Source organism: Jaculus jaculus, chromosome 4, assembly GCF_020740685.1.
Source record: "Jaculus jaculus isolate mJacJac1 chromosome 4, mJacJac1.mat.Y.cur, whole genome shotgun sequence".
NCBI classification, from domain to species: domain Eukaryota; kingdom Metazoa; phylum Chordata; class Mammalia; order Rodentia; family Dipodidae; genus Jaculus; species Jaculus jaculus.
In genome coordinates this window covers 92212855-92233817 of record NC_059105.1, presented here as the reverse complement: position 1 = coordinate 92233817, position 20963 = coordinate 92212855, and the positions used below count along the sequence as shown (strand labels likewise).

General features: G+C 36.9%; 1 long non-coding RNA gene across 2 annotated transcripts in view; it reads left to right on the top strand.

Annotated features, from left to right (window-relative positions):
• LOC123460182 overlaps positions 1-20963 on the top strand; it is an 80853-nt gene that overhangs the window by 40877 nt on the left and 19013 nt on the right. The gene's annotated exons all lie outside the window — the stretch shown is intronic.

The following is a 20963-nucleotide window of genomic DNA, read 5'->3' as shown; positions in this document are numbered from 1 at the left end:
TTGTGACATTCTGTAGGCTTTCTCTTCACTCTGTTTGTTTTGCTCTGCGGAAATGTGCCTTGATTTCATTGGCGTCTCATTTGTCAATGTTTGATATTACTTCCAGAGAAACTGTAGTCCTATTCAGAAAGGTCTTCACTATGCCTACATTCTGACATACTTTTTTCTGCTTCTGCCTTTTAACCGTATCAGAGTTTTAAAGTTTTCCCTTAAGATTCTTGATTGCTATGAAATTGATTTTTGCTCAAGGATCTAGCTTCATTCTTCCACAGTGGATATACACTTTTCCAAGCACCATTTGTCAAAGAGTCTGCCTTTAATCCAGTGACTTTTGTCAAAAATCAGATGGTTACATCTGTACAAATTTGTATCTAGGTATTACTGTATTCTACTATACATGCACACACACATGTGCATGGACCCCACACAGACACATCTGTTTTGTGAAAGTATTGTGCTAATTTTTTATGTTTCTGTACTATAACTTAAAAGCAGGTGTAATGATACTTCCAACATGATTCTTTTTGCTTAGGATTGCTTTTGCTATATGGGATATTTAGCACTCTGTATGAATCTTAAGAATCTATTCTGTGAAGAATGATTAGAATTTTGGAGGAATTCTATGAAATCTGTAGATTGCTTTTGATATGATAAGCTACTTTTATAATACTGTTACATTCTGTAAGAATGGGAAGTCTTTCCATCTTTTAATATGTTCTTCAATTTATGCCTTTGATGTTAGAAATTTTCATTGTAGCAATATTATACTTCATTTGTTTATTTTTATTCTAAGCTCTTTTGTTGTGTTTTGTTTTGGAAGAAAGCTCTTTCCCTAACCCAATCTGACCTAGAACTCACTCTTTGGCCAAGATTAGCATCAAGCTCCCAGCATTCCTCTTACCTCAGCTTCCCTAATGTTGTAAAGATATGAGCCACCATACCTGACTAAAAAGGTTTTTTTTAATTTTTTTATTGTTTTTATGCAATTGTCTGATTTCCTTCTTAGCATGTTGCTGGCATATATGAAAGCTAAAGATTTTCACAAGACAATTTTGAATTGTGCCACTGTAGTAAACTTGTATATTATATATAAGACTTTTCTGTTATAAACATTAGGGTCTGTTAAGCATAAAATAATATCTGTAAATAAGAATACTTTCACTTTACTTCCAGGTTTCTACCCCTTTTATTTTCTTCTCTTGCCATACTGCTCTAACTAGACTGAGAATTATGTTAAATAGAAGTGCACAAAGTGGTGAACTTCTGGGTAAGATGGCTGCATAGTAGCCATGCCAATGAAGGCTAGTGTAGGAAAATAGCAGAAAAACAGCAAAATATACTCTTTTTTCTGAAAAGTGAAGGTGTATAAGTTATGATCAATCACAATAGAGAAGCAGGAGAGACTCATATCTTGCAGAAAGGAGGAACCCAGCCAAAATCCCGTTGAGGCACAAGCGGCCTTGGTCAGCATGCCCACCCGCCCGGCCAGTGCAGAGTACCAGGAAGAAAAACCAGGTGGAGGGATTTTTCACTCACATCAACCTCAAAAAGTCAAGAAACCTGAAGGGGAAGACAGCAGGGATCAGCTGAGCAGCTGCTGATGAAAAACAAACAGGACCAGCTAAGCAGCTCTGGTACACTTCCAGGCATCTTACACAGTCTCCCATCCCCCTGTGCCTGTACCCCAGGGAACCACCAGAGAATTCATGAATCCCCTGGCCACAGAGCATCCATCCCAGCTGATCAGAATACTGGATCCACAGTGCAACAGACCAGGATTGAGGTGGGCATTCAGCATTGGTGAGATTAGAAATATCCAAAGCCTGTTTACACCAAGGCAGGTACATAGGCCTGCACTGGAAGTGCTAAGCTCTCTTTCCGTGTCAGGCAGGTTATGTGTTACATATTCTTGGTAGTCTTTTCCATTTTTAACTAAACAGTATTTTCATATTAACTCTTGTTGCCTCAGATGCTGCTTGATTTATAAGGCCTTTGTCTTCTTCTTCTGTCATTATTGGGGTCAGGGTCTGGTTTGGCCCAAGGCTAACCTGAAACCCATTTCAGACCAGAAATCTCAACTTCCCACTTGACAGGTGTTACAGGCAGGTTCACATTCATAGTAGAAATAACCCAACCAAAAGAGGCTTGTGGGAGAAAAAAGTGGTTTATTTTGGCTTACAGGCTCAAGGGGAAGCATCATGATGGCAGGGAAAAATGATGGCATGAGCAGAGGGTGGACATCACCCCCTGGCCACCATCAGATGGACAATAGCAACAGGAGATTGTGCCAAACACTGGCAAAGAGGAGCTGGCTATAACACCCATAAGCCCGCCCCCAACAATACACTGCCTCCAGGAGGCATTCTGGGAACCTAGCATTCAGAACACCTAAGTTTATGGGGACACTTGAATCAAACCACTACAACATGATTAAGGGTGTGGGGCAACCTTTTCGCTTTAGTGGATTACCTGTTTTTTTTTTAAACCCCACTCTTGCATAAGTACTCTGAGTTGGTTTTGATTACATGTGTGTATTGCTCAATTCAGTTTTAGAATTTTCTACTAATTTGCTCTAGCCAGTATACTAGAATACTTGAATAACTGTCAAATGCAACACCTAGGGTCATTTCAGCTGTTTCTCTTGGAGTATAAGAGCTATACCTGGCACCTTAAACTCCTACCCTGAGGATATATAAATTTTGACACAACTAAGAACACTGCAGATAATTAGAAAACCCAAGAACCAAATTAACTCAAGATGCAAAAAGCTCTACATTGTAATATAAGAACACAAAAAAATCAAAACAATACAATCCCACCAAGAATTTTAAGTCCATCAGAAATGACCTCCAGTGAGACTGTTTTAGATGAAATGCCTGACACAGATTTCAAAAAATGATTGCACCTGTGCTCCTAGAAATCAAAGGAATCAAAAAAGAAAACAAACTCGTAAAGCAATCCCAAGAGAACACAGGAAACCAACTTAATGAAATAAGGAATATCAATACAAGACATGACTAAGGAAATATGAATAATGAAAAAATACCAATCAGAAACACTAGAAATGAAAAACACAGAAAGTCAAATAGAAAACTCTGTAGAAAGTTTCACCACTAGAGTGGATTTAGAACTGAATATCTAAACTAGAGACCAGGTACAGTACAACAAAGAGAAAGACAAACTAGTAGGAAGGCATGAATGGCAATTTCAAGACATTCAGGTCACTATGAAGAGATGAAAAAAGAATTCAGGGCATAGTAGAAGGAGAAGAATTTCACTCCAAAAGTGTAGAGGTACTTTCAACAAAATCAAAGAAGAAAACTTCCTCCAAGTATAGAAAGTGTTGCTAATACAGATACAGGACACTTACAGAATGCAAAACAGACAAAATCAGGAAAGAACCTCTCTCCATGGTATTATAAGTAAACTACAAAACACAAACCAAAGAAAATATGCTGAAGACAGAGAAAAATCAAGTCACATACAAAGGCAAGCCCGTCAGGATAACAGCATATTATTCAACTTTAACTTTAAAAGCCAGAAGGGCTTGGAATAATGTATTCCAAGTTCTGAAAGATGACAGTCAACCAAGATTACTTTATCCAGCAAAGCTATCCATCCAAGTAGACAGAGAAATAAGGACATTCCCCAACAAAATTAGGCTATAAGAATATATGAACACTAATCCAGCTCTACAGAAAATGATTGAATGAATCCTCTATGCTGAAGAAAAATAAAAACACACATATTAGGAGCTAGGAATAAACAGACTATACTCAAATAATAAGTAAAACAAGAGAGTAAAGAAAAAAACAGAAAAACTACAAAGCAAGAAAAATGGCAAGAATACATACATACCTTCCAATAATAACTCTTTTTTTTTTCCCCAAGGGCAAGGAGCTTTATTTTGGGCTTAAGTTTGGTCTCTTGACTTCACCAACACAGAGGATCTGTACAAGAGCTAATCATAACTCTTAATATCCATGGCCCCAACCAAAAGACACATGTTTGCAGACTGGTTGTAAAAGCAGGATCTTTGTATTCGTTGCCTCCAAGAAACCCACCTTTCCATAAAAGATGAACACTATCTTATGGTAAAAGGATGATAAACAGTATTTCAAGCAAATGGGCCTAGAAAACAAGCAAGTATAGCTATCCTAATCTGACAGGGTAGAATTATTACAATTCTAAGCATATATGTATCTAACATGGGGCTACAAATCTCATGAAACAAGCACTATTAGAGTTAAGGTCACAAATAACACCTAACACAGTTGTAGTGGGTGATTTCAATACCCCAGTCTCATCAGTTGACATACAGGTCATCCTGGCAAAAAAAAATAAATAAAATAAACCAAGAAGCATCTGAATTAAATAAGGTCATAGAACAAAGGGACCTAACAGATGTCTACAGAACATTTCATCCAAATGCTTCAGAATTAACATTCTTTTCAGCAACACATGGAAAACTCTCTAAAATAGACCATATTTTAGGACACCAATCAAATCTTAGCAAATAAAGGAAAATTGAAGTGGTTGCTTGCACTCAATCTGATAACAATGTGATTAAACTACAAATCCACTGCAAGAAAAACTATAGAGCATACACAGAATCATAGAAACTAAGCAATAAATTACTACATGATTATGGGTCAATGAAAAAATCAAGAAGGAAATTAAAAAATTCATAGGATCAAATGATAATGAGAACTCAACATACCAAAACCTTTGGGACACAATGCAGGCAGTCCTAAGAGGGAAATTTATAGCTTTAAGTATGTATATTAAGAAATTAGAAAGGTCGCAAGTAAATAACTTAAGCAACTTAATACTATACCTTAAGGCCTCAGCAAAAGAACAGGGAAAGCCAAAAATTAGTACATGGAAAGAAATATTAATGATTAGGACAGAAATTAATAAAATAAAACCCAAAAATAGCACTACAAAGAATCAATGAAACCAAGAGTAATAAGATTGATAAACCCTTAGCACATTTGACAAAAAGAAAGAGAGATACAAATCAGTAAAATTGGAGATGATAAAGGTCCATTACAACAGATAGCAAAGAAATTCAGAAAATCCTAAGGACATACTTTAAGAATATATACTACTCTAAGTATGAAAATCTGAAAGAAATGGATAATTTCCTTGATTCATATGACCTAACAAAATTAAATCAAGATCAGATTAACCTATAACAAGTATGGATATCCAGGAAAGTATATAAAAAAAAAAATCTCCCAACTAAAAAAGGTCAAGGCCCAGATGGATTCACTGGTGAATTTATCAGACCTTCATGGAAGAATTAACACCAATGCTTCTCAAAAATAAAATAAAGTAGAAAAGGAAGGAATTCTGTCGGATGCCTACAAAGCCAGCATCACCCTGATACCAAAATCAGACAAACACAGAACAAAAGGAAAGAAAGATTACAGACCAATCGCCCTCATGAACATAGATGCAAAAATTCTCAAGAAAATATTGACAAATATTGTATTTACAAGAATATATATATAAAAAAAATTCACCCTGACCAAGTAGGCTTTATCCCAGAGATACAGGAATGGTTCAACATGCACAAATCAGTAAATGCAATATGCTGTAAAAATAGACTGAAGCAAAAAAAAAAAGTCACATTTCATCTCAATAACTGCAGAAAAGGCATTTAACAAAATGCAACATCCCTTCATGATAAAAGTCCTACAGAAATTGGGAATAGAAGGAACATATCTCAACATAATAATGGCTATTTATAACAGACCTACAGCCACCATAATACTAAATGAAGAAAAATTGAAACTTTTCCACCAAAATCAGGAAAAAGACAAGGGTGTCAATTATCCCCATTTTTATTTAACATAGTACTGGAAGTCTTAGCTATGGCAAGAGACACACCCTTTAAGGGAAACAAATTGGAAAGAAAGATACAAAATTATCATGATTTTCAGATGATAAACACTCGACCAGCAAACTCTTACAGCTGTTAAACACTTTTAGCAACATAGAAGGATACAAAATAAATATACAGAGATCAGTAGCCTTCCTACATACTGATAATAAACATGCTGAGGTTGAAATCAGGAATCACTACCACTCACAATCACATCAAAATAGATAAATAAATAAATAAATATGCCTTTGAATAAATCTATCCAAGGAAGTGAAGGATCTCTACAATGAAAAATTTAAAACACTCAAGAAAAATTACAGAAGACACTAGGAAATGGAAAGACATCCCATGTTCATGGATTGGAAGAATCAATACTGTGAAATTGCTAATCTTACAAAAAGGAATGCTCATATTTTAGGCAATCCCTATTAATTTCCAATGGCATTATTCACAGAAATAGAAAAAACAATCCTAAAATTCATTTGGAAGGACAAAATTTGAGTATCCAAAACCATTTTGACCAACAAAAATAAGGCTGGTAGAATCACCTTACCTGATTTTAACATGTATTACTTAGTTATAGTAACAAAAATAGCATGGTACTGGCACCAAAGCAGAAATGTAGATCAATCAAATAGAATAGAGGACATAGATGTATGTCCATGCAGCTGTAGCCACCTGATCATCAACAAAAATGGCAAAAGTTCTTGTTGCAGTAAAGTTCACATTGCTGGCAGAAATCATCTGACAAATAGCAGCTTGTGGGGAAAAAAAAAAAATGGTTATTTTGGCTTACAGACTCGAGGGGATGCTCCATGATGGCAGGGGGAAATGACATCATGAGCAGAGGGTAGACATCACCTCCTTACCAACATCATGTGAACAAAAGCAACAGGAGTGTGTGGCAAACACTGAAAAGGGGAAACCAGCTATAATAGCCATATGCCCACCCCCCAACAACACACTGCCTCCAGGAGTTGTTAATTCTGAAATCTCTATCTGCTGTGAACCTAGCATTCATAACACCCAAGATTATAGGGGACACCTAAATTAAACAACCACATTCTGCCTCTGGCCCCCATAAACTGATAACCATCAATGATGTAAAGTGCAATACATTTAGTCCAACTTTAAAATTCCTCATATTTTTTTTATCAGTCCTAATGATGTTCAAACATTCCCACAGACCTAGAACTTTTAACTGAGCCATAATACTAAAAAAAAAAAAAAAAAAAAAAAAAAAAAAAAAAAAAAAAAAAAAAAAACCGTAATGGCACATAGTAAATATTCACACTGCATTGATGGCATTGGGCATAGCAAAGAAACTTTCAACTAATACAAGATTTAAATGGGTCAAACATCAGACTCTGTAGCTCCAACAACTCCAGTCAGTGACAAATCTCCAAGTTTGATAATTCTAACAAGCAATAATTCTCTGAAATTCCAATTCCACCCCTCCAGCTAGGCTACTCACCATCCTGGATAACTTCATCAGCAACTCTCCTTAGTAGCCATCTCATGGTCCCAGCATCCCCACTAGGTTCATCCTCACAGCTCAATTGGGTCTCCGTGCAGTCATCCAGCAAACCTGCCTCACACTGCCCATGGCTGTTTCCAAAATACAAGACCGTGTGAGAATTTAATGATCCTCTTTTTCCATCATTTCTTATACCCCATAATGCCAGGTGGAGTGCCAATTTGTTAATTCAGGGGGGAAGAAAGCAGACTTTGAAGAACAAGACATTCCTTCAGCATTCAGGCCCTTTCAAAAGACTGCATTCTTCCTGTCATTCCAATGCAGGGCAGCTGGCCCAATCTCAATTGTAACCTCTCAATTGCAGTTGAATGGGTAGCAGTTGTACCCAAAAAATTCATTTTTTCTTTGCTATCTGCCTTTGTTCATACCAGTCTATTTCTACGCAATGCAACCCTACACAAGTTCTCAGCACAGGCATAACAGCAAGCCTCTCCCACACTAGCTACTTTTAGCCCAGTCCACGCAAAGGTCTTTCTCACTCTCATAAGTCAAACCTCACAGTCCTTAGTTCTTACCTCATTCAAGTCTTTCAACTCTGACCAGAATAGTCCATCAAGCTGTACCACAATGTAAGGTATCTTTTAGACCATGGTTTCAAAATCCTTCCACATTCCTCTTGAAAATCAGCTTCAGAAGGCCAAAGCCACACAGTCCAATTATGCCACTCTTGGTACCAACTTTACTGTTTACTTGCTGGCAGAAATCACCCAACCAAGAGCAAGTTGGGGGGGAAATGGTTTATAGTGGCTTACAGAATTGAGGGGAAGCTCCATGATGGCAGAGGAAAACAACAGCATGAGGAGAGGGTGGACATCACCTCCTCACCAACATCAGGTGGACAAAAGCAACTGGAGAGTCTGCAAATACTGGCCAGAGGAAACTGGCTATAGTAGCCATAAACCCACCTCCCAACAATATGCTGCTTCCAGGAGGTGTTAATTCCCAAACCTCCACCAGGTGAGAACCTAACATTCAGAACACCTAAGTTTATGGGAGACATTTGAATCAAACCACTGCAATACTCATTGGAGAAAAGATAGCCTCTTCAACAAATGGTGCTGGGAAAACTGGATCTCTATATGTAGAAGAATGAAAATAGATCCTTATCTCTCTCCATGCACAAGAATTAAGTCCAAATGGCTCAAAGTTCTTAATATCCAATCAGAAACTCTGATACTGTTAAGAGGAATAAGAAGGGGAAAACTTTCAACATTTTGGCATAGGCTATGACTTTCTGAATATAACCTCAGTTAGCCAGGAAATAAAACCACTAATCAAGCACTGGTACCTCATGAAATTACAAAGCTTTTGTATAGCAAAGGACACTGTGAATAGAGAAAAGATGCAACCAACAGAATGGGAGAAAAATTTTGCCAGTTGTATATCTGACAGAAGACTAATATCCATGATATATGAAGAACTCAGAAAACTGAATAATAAGAAATTAAACAACCCAATTTAAAAATGGTCTATGAAACTAACTGGACAATTCTCAAAAGAAGAAATACAGATGGCATATAAACATATAAAAAGGGGGGAGGTTCTACATCCTTAGCCATCAGGGAAATGCAAACTACAAGTACTTTGAGATTCTGTCTCACTCCTGTCAGAATGGCTTTCATCAAGAAAACAAGTAGCAATGAATGTTGGACAGTATGCAGTAAAAGAGAAACCCTTCTACATTGTTGGTGGGGATGCAGTCTCACACAGCCATTGTGGAAATCAGTGTGGAGGTTCCTGAGACAACTAAAAATAGATTTACCATATGATCCAGGTATAGAACTCCTAGGCATGTATCCTAAGGACTCGTCTCACTACCTTAGAGGTTCTTGCACAACTGTTTATTGAGACTTTGTTCACCGTAACTAGGAAATGGACCAGCCTAGATGTCCCTCAACTGTTGCATGGATAAGGAAGATGTGGTACATTTATACAATTGAGTTCTATTCAGCAATGAAAAATGGCATTATGAAATTTGCAGGGAAATGGATGGATCTGGAAAGGATTATACTAAGTGAGGTACCCCTGGCCCAGAAAGCCAAACATCACATGTTCTCATATGTAGATCCTAGCTTCAAATGTGTGTGACTTGAAGTAATATATTGGTAGCAGAGGCCAGTAATATAGGGAATGAGGAGAGGGGAGAATTTAAGGGGATGTAAGTAGGCAAACAGATTAGTAGGGGTGGAATGGCCTATGGAAAATCAGGGCAAGAGATCAAGTAAAAGAAGAGTGAGGGAAGGTTGTTGTAAATTCAAGACATTGTGAATTACCATATGAAAGCCTACTTTTTTGGACAATGGCACACCCAGAAGCCATACACTGTCACTTGAAAAATTTCAGTGCCAGGGATGAGATACCTTCCAGTGAGTTGTTGGCCAGGAGATTCCTGATGCCCCCAAAATATTACAGGCCAAGGCTCTTGTTTTCCCACCAGAAATATATGGTAAGACCCTATTGCTGAAGACTGCACATGCCTGGGCTGTAAGATCACTGAGGAATCAAGCTAGGTTGGAGCTGAAAACCTGTTCCCTGTAGACCACCTGACAGAAAGCTGCACTGCATGCAGCCCTATGGGAGACAGAAGTCATCAGCAGTGAAAACAGTGGACACTGGCAGCCTCAAGTTTGGCCAGCCAGGCTAAATGACTGAACAGGTGCAATAGTGGCATGTCTGTTATGGTGGAAGCCAACTACTCTCTAATTGGACTGGTCACCTGCTCTCTGGGAGGGAATACATGCCTGGTACTGAAATACTAATCAAAACCTATAGTGGGGGAGATCATGAGCACTTATATCAATAAATATCAATATACATTCTGCTTACCAAACTGCCCTGTTAGTGCTTTACTAAATGTTCATACCCATATATTAACACTACTCTCACTTGTGGTTAGAGAAGCTTCTCTTTTCAGATAGCAGTGCCCACTGGGATGACCCAAAAGATACCATAGTGCTGGGAAGTAACAAAGGAGTGATCAGCACTGAAGCATCTCTATCACACCCTCCAAGGCTCAGGGTACATTGCAGAAGAGGTGGCAGAAAGAATGTAACAGCCAAAGGAAGTGGTAAGACTGGTTACCATGCTATCGCCCAGACAGAAATTGGCCTCGATTTCTCTGACCTCACAGTACCTTCACAAGGCCATCATTATAAAAGGAAAAGACAATGACATCAATGTAAAAGAGAGACTAATGGAAAGAGGGAGACAATATGATGGAGAGTTGATTTGTGGAGGGGAAAGTATGGGAGGGGAGGGAATTACCATGGTTTATTTTAAGTATGAAAGCTGTCAATAAAAAAATTCAAGAAAATTAATTTTAAAAATAAGTGAACAAAGTGAACCCCCTGGTCTGATCTGTGATTTTAAGAGAAGTGCTCTGACTTTTTCCCTACTTAGTATAATGTTGGCTATTGTTTTATTGTGAACTACCTTCACTATGTTGATATGTTGATATGATATGATGTTCCTAGTCTCTTCCAGGCTTTTACTATGGAATATATTTTAGATTTTGTTAAAATCCTTTACTGCATCATTTGAGAATATCATGTAATTTTTGTCCTTCAGTTTATTTGGGTGATATACTACATTGCTTGGTTTGTGTACTTAGAATTATCCTTGTATCTCTGGAATGAAACCAACTTTTTCATGGAGAATAATTGTTTTAAAATGTTCTTGAATTTGGTTTGTATATGGGAAGGTTTTTTAAATTTTATTTTATTTGTATATTATAACAGGTTATACTCTTTTATGCCCTCATCCTTGCTTCAGTTTCCCTGGAGGCCTCCTCAGTGCAGTTATGGGATTCACTGTGGGGTCATGAAGGTCTTAGGCCAAATTTGATCGTTGGGCAACAGTACCTCAGAGTACTCTACACATTCTGTGGCTCTTACATTCTTTCTGCCACCTCTTCCACAATGCTCCCTGAGCCATGCTAGGCCTGTTGGTTTTAGAGATGAGTCTCCTTTTCTTTTCCATTGATCCATGTCTGTTTTTGTTTACTATCATGCTGTTTTACTTAATATGGCTTTGTAATATATATTGAAATTAGGAACCGTGATACCTCATTTCTTGATTTGACCTTTGTATTGTCTCTTGGAGTTCATTCGTATATTTGGATGTGTCCTCATTGAATTTGTTCCATTGGCCCATGACCTCACTTATTTGTTGGTGTTCCTCAAATTCTTTTAGTTCTCTTTTGATCTTCTTTTGATTGTCTTCATTAAGCTATCTATGGAGTACTGTTTCCTGATTGTCTTTGGATGCTTTCCTTCATCAGTCTGTTGAGTTGTTCTTATTGATTATCTTTCATTTCCTTCCTCCATCCTTTGCGGTCTTTTTGTTCTCTATTTTCCAATTCATTGAACCAACCTTAAAGATTGGTATGTAGTTTGAATTATTTTTCCCTATTCACTTTTTTCAGTCATCCTTTTTCTTTTTTGATTACTCTATGTCCATTTTATTCCAAGTCAGCCAGTACTTTTTTCATGGTCTCATTAAGCTTATTTAACATGCTTGTTGAACTTTCATTGGCAGCTTCCACTGTGGGACTAGGTGGCAATCCCTTTGCTGGGTATTTGTTGTTTACTTTGTGTTGGGTTCTGTCCTCCTTGAGTTCATTTGTCTCATTGAGGATGCAGCAATAACAACTCTTGCATATCTTGTGTTATGGAGCCTGCTCAAAATTGATCAATGTGGGGATATGCTTGAGACTGAGCAGGATCTACTTTGACTGCTCCACTTTCCTGAAAATCTGGGTAAGACCTTGGGAAATCTGACTTTCCTGGTGTCTAAGCTGGTTATTTTCCTTCTAGTCTTATTGTATATCTGGCTTTCTGAAGGAAAATCAGTTCAATGTTTATCCTGGTGGCTAAGACCAGTGCACATTTGCCCTCTGATTCAGCCCTTCTTCAGATAATTTTTTGGAAGGTGGAGCTTAGAAGGTGAGTGTGAGAAGTAGAATCCAAGTTGGTCAGCTGCTGGCAGGTGACCTTGCCATGGTTGTCCTGTCCCTGGAAGCCTCCCTAGAATGGCATCTACCCTTGGCATGGAACCCCTGCACTCAGCCCACTCTCATAATGGCATGTGATGAGGCCCTACTTGTACCTGACATTCAGCAGATTTTCCCCTAACTGGAAGCAAGTCTGGAATGGCATCTACCCTTGGCATGTAACCACTGTGCTCAGCCCCTAACAACAATGGCATGTGGCATGGCCCAGCATGTAACTGACCTCTTGGTTTTTTTTCCTCCCAGGCTCTGGACTGGTGTCTCCTCTTGACACATAATCTTCATGCTCAGCCCTGTCATACAATGGCCCTGCTTGCATCTGACCTTCTGGAGAATTTTTATATCAATGTTTCTGGGGAAATTGGTCAATAAACTTTTCTTTTAATTTTGCTTATCTTCATTTATCTGGTTTTGTCATCAGTCATACTTTTTTAAATAAAATGTCTGTAATTGCATTCCTTCCTCTTCCCTCTTCTATTTTATAAAACAGTTTGAGAATAATTGATGTTACTTTTACAATAAAGGTCTGTTGTGAATCCATGGGGATTCCATTTTTATATTTGGAATTTTTGATATTTTTATTTATTTATTTGCAAACAGAGAGGAAAAAGAAGAGACAATGGTTAGAGCTGTTGCAAATGAACTCCAGGTGCACGTGCCACTGCATCTGGCTTACATGGGTACTGAGGAATTGAACCCAGATCATTAGGATTTACAAGCATGTACTTTAATTATTGAGCCATCTTTCCAGCTCTGAAATTTTTTTATTACTATTTCAGTTGGGCTGTTTGGAATAGATTTATTCAAAGTATCTCATCTAGGTTTAGTGTTGGTATGCCATCTGCATCCAGAAATTGAAATTGATCTATTTTCTTTTCGATTTGCCTGCTTAGTGAAATATGTGTTATTAATATATATCCTAACAACTTTCTGATTTACTTTGGTATCTGTTTTAATGTCTCCCTTTTTATCCCTAATTTTATTAATTAGGTTGTTCTCTTCCTTTTGGATAGTTTTGCAGTGTTTTGCCCTTCGTGTTAACCTTTTCTAGGATCCAACTCATTTCATTAATTCTTTGTATTGTTTGAGTTTTTTAATTAACTTATTTATTATTACTTGAGGCAGAGAAATTAGAGGTTTCTCAGGGTCTTCTGACACTGAAAATGAACTTCAAATGTATGTGTCACTTTTCCAGGCTTTATGATGGCTTCATGCATCTTCTATCAGGCTTTTTTTTCAATATTTTTATTTGTAAATAATTTGCAAGCAGAGTGAGATAGATAAAAGGGAGACAGAGAAAATGGGCATGCCAGGGCCTCCAGCTGCTACAAATTAACTTCAAATGCATGTACTACTTTATGCATCTATTTGGCTTTACATGGGTACTGGGGTATTGAACCTGAGTCATAAGGCTTTGCAAGCAGTTGCCTTAACCATTGAGCCATCCCTCCAGCACATTCTGTCAGACTTTTTAAGCAAGAACTTTTAACCACTGAGTGATATTTCCAGCCCTATACTGTTTTTGTTTGATTGTTTATTTGTTTTCCATTCCTTTTATTTCTGCCTTGATCTTATTTATGTCTTTCTACCTACTTATTTTAGCTTTGCTTGTTCTTATTTGTTTTCCATTCCTTTTATTTCTGCCTTGATCTTATTTATGTCTTTCTAACTACTTAATTTAGGTTTGCTTGTTCTTGTTTTTTCAAAGCCCTCATGTATATCATTGAGCTATTTATTTGAGATCATTGTGATTGTTAATATAAATTCCTATACCTATTTACTTCCCTCATAAATCTACTTTCATTGTATCCCAGAGGTTTTGGTGGGTCTTTATCATTTTCACTTAGTATTGAGAATTTTGAAGTTTCCTTCTTGATTTCTTCAGTAAGTCACTCATCATTCAATAGGGTGTCATTTATTCACTGTGAATGTTTATGCACTCTATAGTATTTCTTACTGCTGTAATTTGATTTTATTTCATTGTGATTATGTATCATACAATAATTAACTTCACTTATCCTGTATTTGTGAAGTCTTGTTTTGTGTCCCATTATGTAATATTTTCAAGTGTTTCTTATTGCTCATTTGCTTACCTACCATTTCAGTGTGGTTTATTCTTTCCTTTACCTCATGAGTGTACTTATATTTCCCTTACGTCTGAAGAACTCCATCAAAAATCTGTAGAACTAATTTAGGGGTCATAATTTCTTCTATTTTTATCATGCAAAGTTTTCATTTCCTCTTACATTATTATCAAAGGATGTCTATTGTCTTTCACAGCATAAAATACATCATTCCAAGTTCTTCTGGCTTTTTAAATTTTCTGCTGAGAAATTTGCCATTACTCTGATAGGCCTGCCTTTAAATGTGACTTGGAATTTCTTTCAACCTTTATATATTTTCTATATTATTCATAATGTGAGGTCCTTTTCTGAGGTCTTAGTTTGGTTTACTAAATACATTCTATCTTAAACAGCAGCTCTTGAATTATTTGGAAATTTTTCCATTCTTATTGACATTTTTGATGCCTTTAACATTGAATTCTCTTTCTATATCTACTGTTTTAAATTTGAACTTTTCATAGTACTCCACAGTTTTTCCATGTTAATTTTTTTAGGGGGGTCACACAAGTTTATTTCCGCTGTGCCAAATACTTACTCAATAAACAAGCAGAAAAACAGATGTCTCTGGATATATATAATAACCATAGTTTCTCAAAGTGAACTAGTCCTGTTTAACAGGTCAAATTGCTAGTCTATGTAAATAAACTGGAAAAGACTCAAGTATGCAGCTGTACACATCACCAGAGGGCAAGTTCCTTTCACTAAGAATGTCTACAGCCAACCATACATTTGTACAGTCCTCTGCTATGATTCCATGTTAATTTTATTATTGTTATTTTCTTCATTATTGTGTGTACGTTCCTCTATCTTTGCTAGAAGACATCATATTCCATAATCCCCATAATACATTCAGCTGGTGATGCTTTCCACTGAATTTTTAAGTCACTTATGAATTTTTCATGTGCAATATTTCAAAGATTTTTAACAGTAATTCCATTCCTTGTTTTATTCAGGTGTTTGTGTTTTGCAATTTTTTATGAGCTTACATTGCTTCATTTCTTAGATCTACTTAAAATTATTTTGAAATTTTTGGTGTTTTCTGTAGACTATACTGGAAGCCATCACATGGGATTTATATTTTTTGAAGGAGTCATGTTTCAAGTTTCTTGTACTTACATATTACAACTTGTACATCTGGGATTACATCTTTCGTTGGAATTTTTTTTAACCTCCCTTATTCTTTCATTGGATGTATTTTCAGTGTTTAAAAGGGGTTAGATTATAGTAGGGCTGAAGTGTCATTTTATTTTACTAAACTGGTATGGGGTAACCAGGCTCAATACACAGTACTTCTATGCAGGCTGTATACTGTCTGCAAAAATAAGTATTATGAAAGGATATGCTTATTATAAAAATATATTAATAGTCAGATAAATAGCAGTTATCCCTTAACTACTAATCACTTTAGAAAATAAAGGGACAGTGATGATGCTATGTGTAAATTAATAAATTATTTACTAGGAGTATAAGTGAAAAAGAAAAATTAAGGGCTGTGGTTGTGATTAGTGCTTGGCTGATAGAGGGGGAAAATGGAAAAGTAAATAGAAAGGGACAATTGTAGGGACTGGAGAAAAGATGACTCTTGTTTTTTACAAAAAGTATAGTAATATAACTCAGATAACTCAATACTGTCCCAATGTTAAGGATGCTAATATATAGAGACACAGTCTAGGCCTGGAGACAGAGAGAGAGAGGGAGGGAGGGAGAGAAGGAGAAATTCTTTCCAAAGGAAAATAAGAAATGAAAGAAGAAAGAAGAAATATAAAAGATATAATTTATGGGAACACATCTGACCTACAAAATTGGCTTTGTATATTACATTTATTAAGAATAAGTGTGAATAGGCATTAGATGGGGTTATATAGGCTGAATGCAGTTTCTCTGGCTTGCTTGTTTCAGTCTTAACTTTCTCAGCATTCATTCCTGTGAGACCAGATGTTTGACATATCCCTGATTAGTGCTTCCCTAGGTTTGCTAACAGATCCTAGCCCCATTAATGGTAAGTTAGATTACAAATGCTTTTTTCATATCTCTTTGGACATTTACTATGTTTGTCTGTCTTTCTCATATTAGTGTCTTTTAATTATCTAACTCCAGACATGTGTACCATCTATGCACATGTGCAACCTTGCATGCTTGTGTCATCTTGTATGTCTGGCTTATTTGGGACCTAGAGAGGTGAACTTTGGTCCTTAGGCTTCACAGGCAAACACCTTAACCACTAAACTATCTTTCCAGCACCTTTAGTATTTTAAATAGTCCCTGCATCTGAATTGGCAAATCTTTGTCTAGCTTTGGAAATTTTTCTGCTATGGTTTCATTTAAAACATCTTCTCTTTTAAATAGAATATTATACCTTTTTAATGTCAATTATTCTTAAATTTGGTCTTTTGGGAGTATGGAAAATATCTTGAAAATCATGTTTGCAAATAATTAATAGGTCTGTGTTTTTGTTGGACTATTCAAAATCCTTTATCTTTTAGCTCAAATACTCTGCCCTTCACTTGACCTATTTTTTTGTGAGGCTTTCCATGGTTGTTTTTATTTTATTTATCATGTTATACATTCTAAGTATTTCAGTGAAGTTTTGCTTCAGTATCTCCATTGCTTTATTAAATTCTTCATTCATAAATCCTATCAACCTGCTTAATTAATTCAACATTTTGTGCTCCCATTAGATTTGTTCTATACTTTTTCTTCATTTATTGAACATGTTTAAAATCTTTTATTTTTATTTAATTTCATCTAATTTATTCTCAGCATAAGCCACAACTGTGTCACAGTGGAAGTATTGAACCTACATCCTAATCTTGCTAAAAACATGGTTGTATTATTTTTCTTATTGCAGCAACAAAAACCTGATTAAATAATACCAGCTTAAGGAGGCAGATTTATTTTGGCTTTAAGTTACAATCCAACATTGTAGGGAAGGTCTGGTGGGCAGGATCATGATGCACCTAATCACAATACATCCTCAGGAAGAATACAGAGAATGAATACTGGTGCTTGGCTATCGTTTCCCTTTCTATGTAACCTGGGATCTCCAGTCCATGGAACAGCTCTACTTACAATTAAAATGGATCTTCCCAACTCAACCTAATCTAGAACATCCCTTACATACATGTCAGGAGCATGGAAGGTCCTTCCATCTTCTCATGTCCTCCTCAGTTTTTTTTTTTAATATTTTGTTTCTCTTTATTTATTTATGGAGACAGACAAACAGAGAGAGAAAGAGGCAAATAGAGGGAGAGAATGGGCATGCCATGGCCTCCAGCCAGTGCAAACTAACTCCAGATCCATGTGCCACCTTATGCATCAGGCTTATGTGGGTCCTGGGGAATCGAGCCTTGAACCAGGGTCCTTAGGCTTCACAGGTAAGCGCATAACTGCTAAGCCATCTCTCCAACCCTTCAGTTTCTTTCTTGACTGTTTTTTATGTTTTCATTATATAGGTCTTTCACTATCTTGGTTAGTGCTATTCCAAGTTATTTGATTTATTTTGGGGCTGTTGGAAACAGGACAGCCTTGCTGATTTCTTTTTCTGTGTATTTGTCATTTGTATATAGGATGGCTATGATTTTTGTGTATTGATTTTGTATCCTACCACAACACTGAAGGAATTAATCACCTTAGAAGTTTTGAAGATGGAGATTTTTAGGTCACTTATGTATAGGATCATGTCATCTGCAAGTAGGGCTAATTTGACTTCCTCATTTTTAATTTGTATCCCTTTTATATCCTTGTCCTGTGTTATTTCTTGGGCAAAGATTTCCAGTACTGTGTTGAAGAGTGGTGGTGAGAGTGGGCACCCTTGTCTTGTAACAGATCTCAATGGGAATTCCTTGAGTCTTTCCCCATTAAGTATGATTTGGGCTTTAGGTACTTTATATATAGCTTTTATTATGTTGAGATATAAACCCTCCATGCTTAGTCTCTCTAATGTTTTGATAATGAAGTAATGTTGTATTTTGGCAAAGGCCTTTTCTGCATCTATTGAAATGATCATGTGGTTCTTAGGTTTGAGTTTATTTATTTTATTATATTTATCAGTTTCTTTATGTTGAACCATCCCTGCATCACTGAGATGAAGCCTGCTTGGTCAAGGTGGATTCTCCTTTTGATGTGTTGTTGAATTTGGTTTGGAAGAATTTTGTTGAGGATTTTTGAATTTAAGCTCATCAGGGATATATAGGTTTATAGTTATTTTTTTCTTGTTTTACCTCTGTCTTGTTTTGGTATTAATGTGATTCACAGAAGGGGTGAGAGTGCATTCCCTGTTCTCCAATTATGTAAAAATGCTTGAAAAAAAGTGATTTCACTTGTTCAGTGACAGTTTGGTAGAATTTGGCTGAGAATCCATCAGGTCCTGGACTTTTAGATTTGGAAAGATTTTTGAGTACATTTTCAATCTTAATGGATGCAATAGGTTTGTTTAGATTTATCCGCTCTGGACTTAGTGTGGGTAGGTGGTGTGTATCTAGTAATTGGTCCATTTCCTCCATGGTATCCAATTTTGTTGAGTAAAGGTTTTAGAAGTATGACATAATGGTTCTTCTAATTTCATTGATGATTGTTGTGACCTTTCCCTTTTCATTTCTAATTTTGTTAATTTGAGACTTCCATTTTTATCTTTTGATCAAATTGGCCAGAGGTTTATCAATTTTGTTTATTTTTTGAAAGAACCTATTATTTGTTTAATCAGTTTTCTTAGTTTACAATTCATTAATTTCTGCTCTGATCTTAATTATATCTTTCCATCTAGAAGTCTTAGAGTTGGATTGCCTTTTTTCCCAAATCATTGAAATATATGGTTAAGTTATTAATTTGAGATATCTCTGTCTTTGTTATGAAAGCATTTAGTGCCATAAATTTTCCCTTTATACTGCCTCCATTGTGTCTCATAAGTTTTGGTATATTGTATTTTCATTATCATTCAGTTGTAGAATTTTTTAATTAATTTTTTATTAGTTTGAAACTTTGCATGGATCCATCAAGTGTTGGTGCCATAATTTCCCTGTTCCATGCTCCCATTCTACTGAAGACCCTACTTATAGGATTGCTGGTATTGACCATGGACTTGTGTGTGGGTTATGAGTTGTGAGAGCAGCAGTCAGCTGTTGGGGGGAGCAATGCCTCTGTACATTCCCTCCCACCCTATGGCACTTACAATCTTTCTACCCTTTCTTCAGTAAAGTTCCCTGAGCCTTGGTGGGTGTGCCTTAAGTCTACTTTAGTGTTGACCTCTCAGCATCTTCTGGATTTCTGCTTTGGTGCATTTTGAGTGTCCTCAGTGTCTGTGTCCATCACCCTGGCTCCAGATGGCAGGCTCGCCATAGAAGTAGCATTCATGTTCATCTTGCCAATTTTTATGTGTTTTCACCTGGGTCCTTGCTGTTGTGGTAGTGGTGGTTCACCAGCTGAAATGGAGTCAGAGATCCTTGTCTTGTTGATAGATTTTTTTTTTAATTTTATTTATTTATTTGAGAGAGACAGAAACAGAGAGAAAGACAGATAGAGAGAGAGAGAATGGGCACGCCAGGGCTTCCAGCCTCTGCAAACGAACTCCAGACGCATGCGCCCCCTTGTGCATCTGGCTAACGTGGGACCTGGGGAACCTAGCCTCAAACTGGGGTCCTTAGGCTTCACAGGCAAGCGCTTAACCGCTAAGCCATCTCTCCAGCCCTGACAGATTTTTTTTAAAGGGATATTCTTTTATGTAATTTTTTTATTTTTATTTATTTATTTGAGAGCAACAGAGAGAGAAAGAGGCAGAGAGGGAGAGAGAAACAGAATGGGTGCACCAGGGCCTCCAGCCACTGTAAATGAACTCCAGACACATGCACCCCCTTGTGCATCTGGCTAACATGGGTCCTGGGGAATCGAGCCTTGAACCATGGCCCTTAGGCTTCACAGGCAAGCATTTAACCGCTAAACCATCTCTCAGCCCTGTTGATAGATTTTGATCCTCAGTTCTTGCTGCTTTCTGAAAAAGAAGAATAGATTTTCCAATGGAGAGTAAGAATAGAATTTGTTAAAGTGGAAAAGCATTGTTAATTTAGAGAGATTTCAATGTGTGTAGCCTTACTTTTGGCCAAAGGCTAGTAGAAGATTCTCATTGGAGTTCATAATATTGCTCTCCATAGGATCTGACTTCGTTCCCATTTCCAGTTGCGGGTTCCTTTCCACTGAGTGGACTTCTTAGCCTATCAGAAATACATTGGTCACCTACCTAGTGTGGGTAACACTATTTCACAAGTTTGTACATCTTGTCAGGATGTTTGATTGCATATAGCAGGGTCTCCTGCTTGCTCACACTATTTATTGTTAGCCATTTTCACCCGGGATCTCATGTCACAACTTTAAGCACTTATACAGGCTAATCATCTGAGAACTGACTTCCTTCCA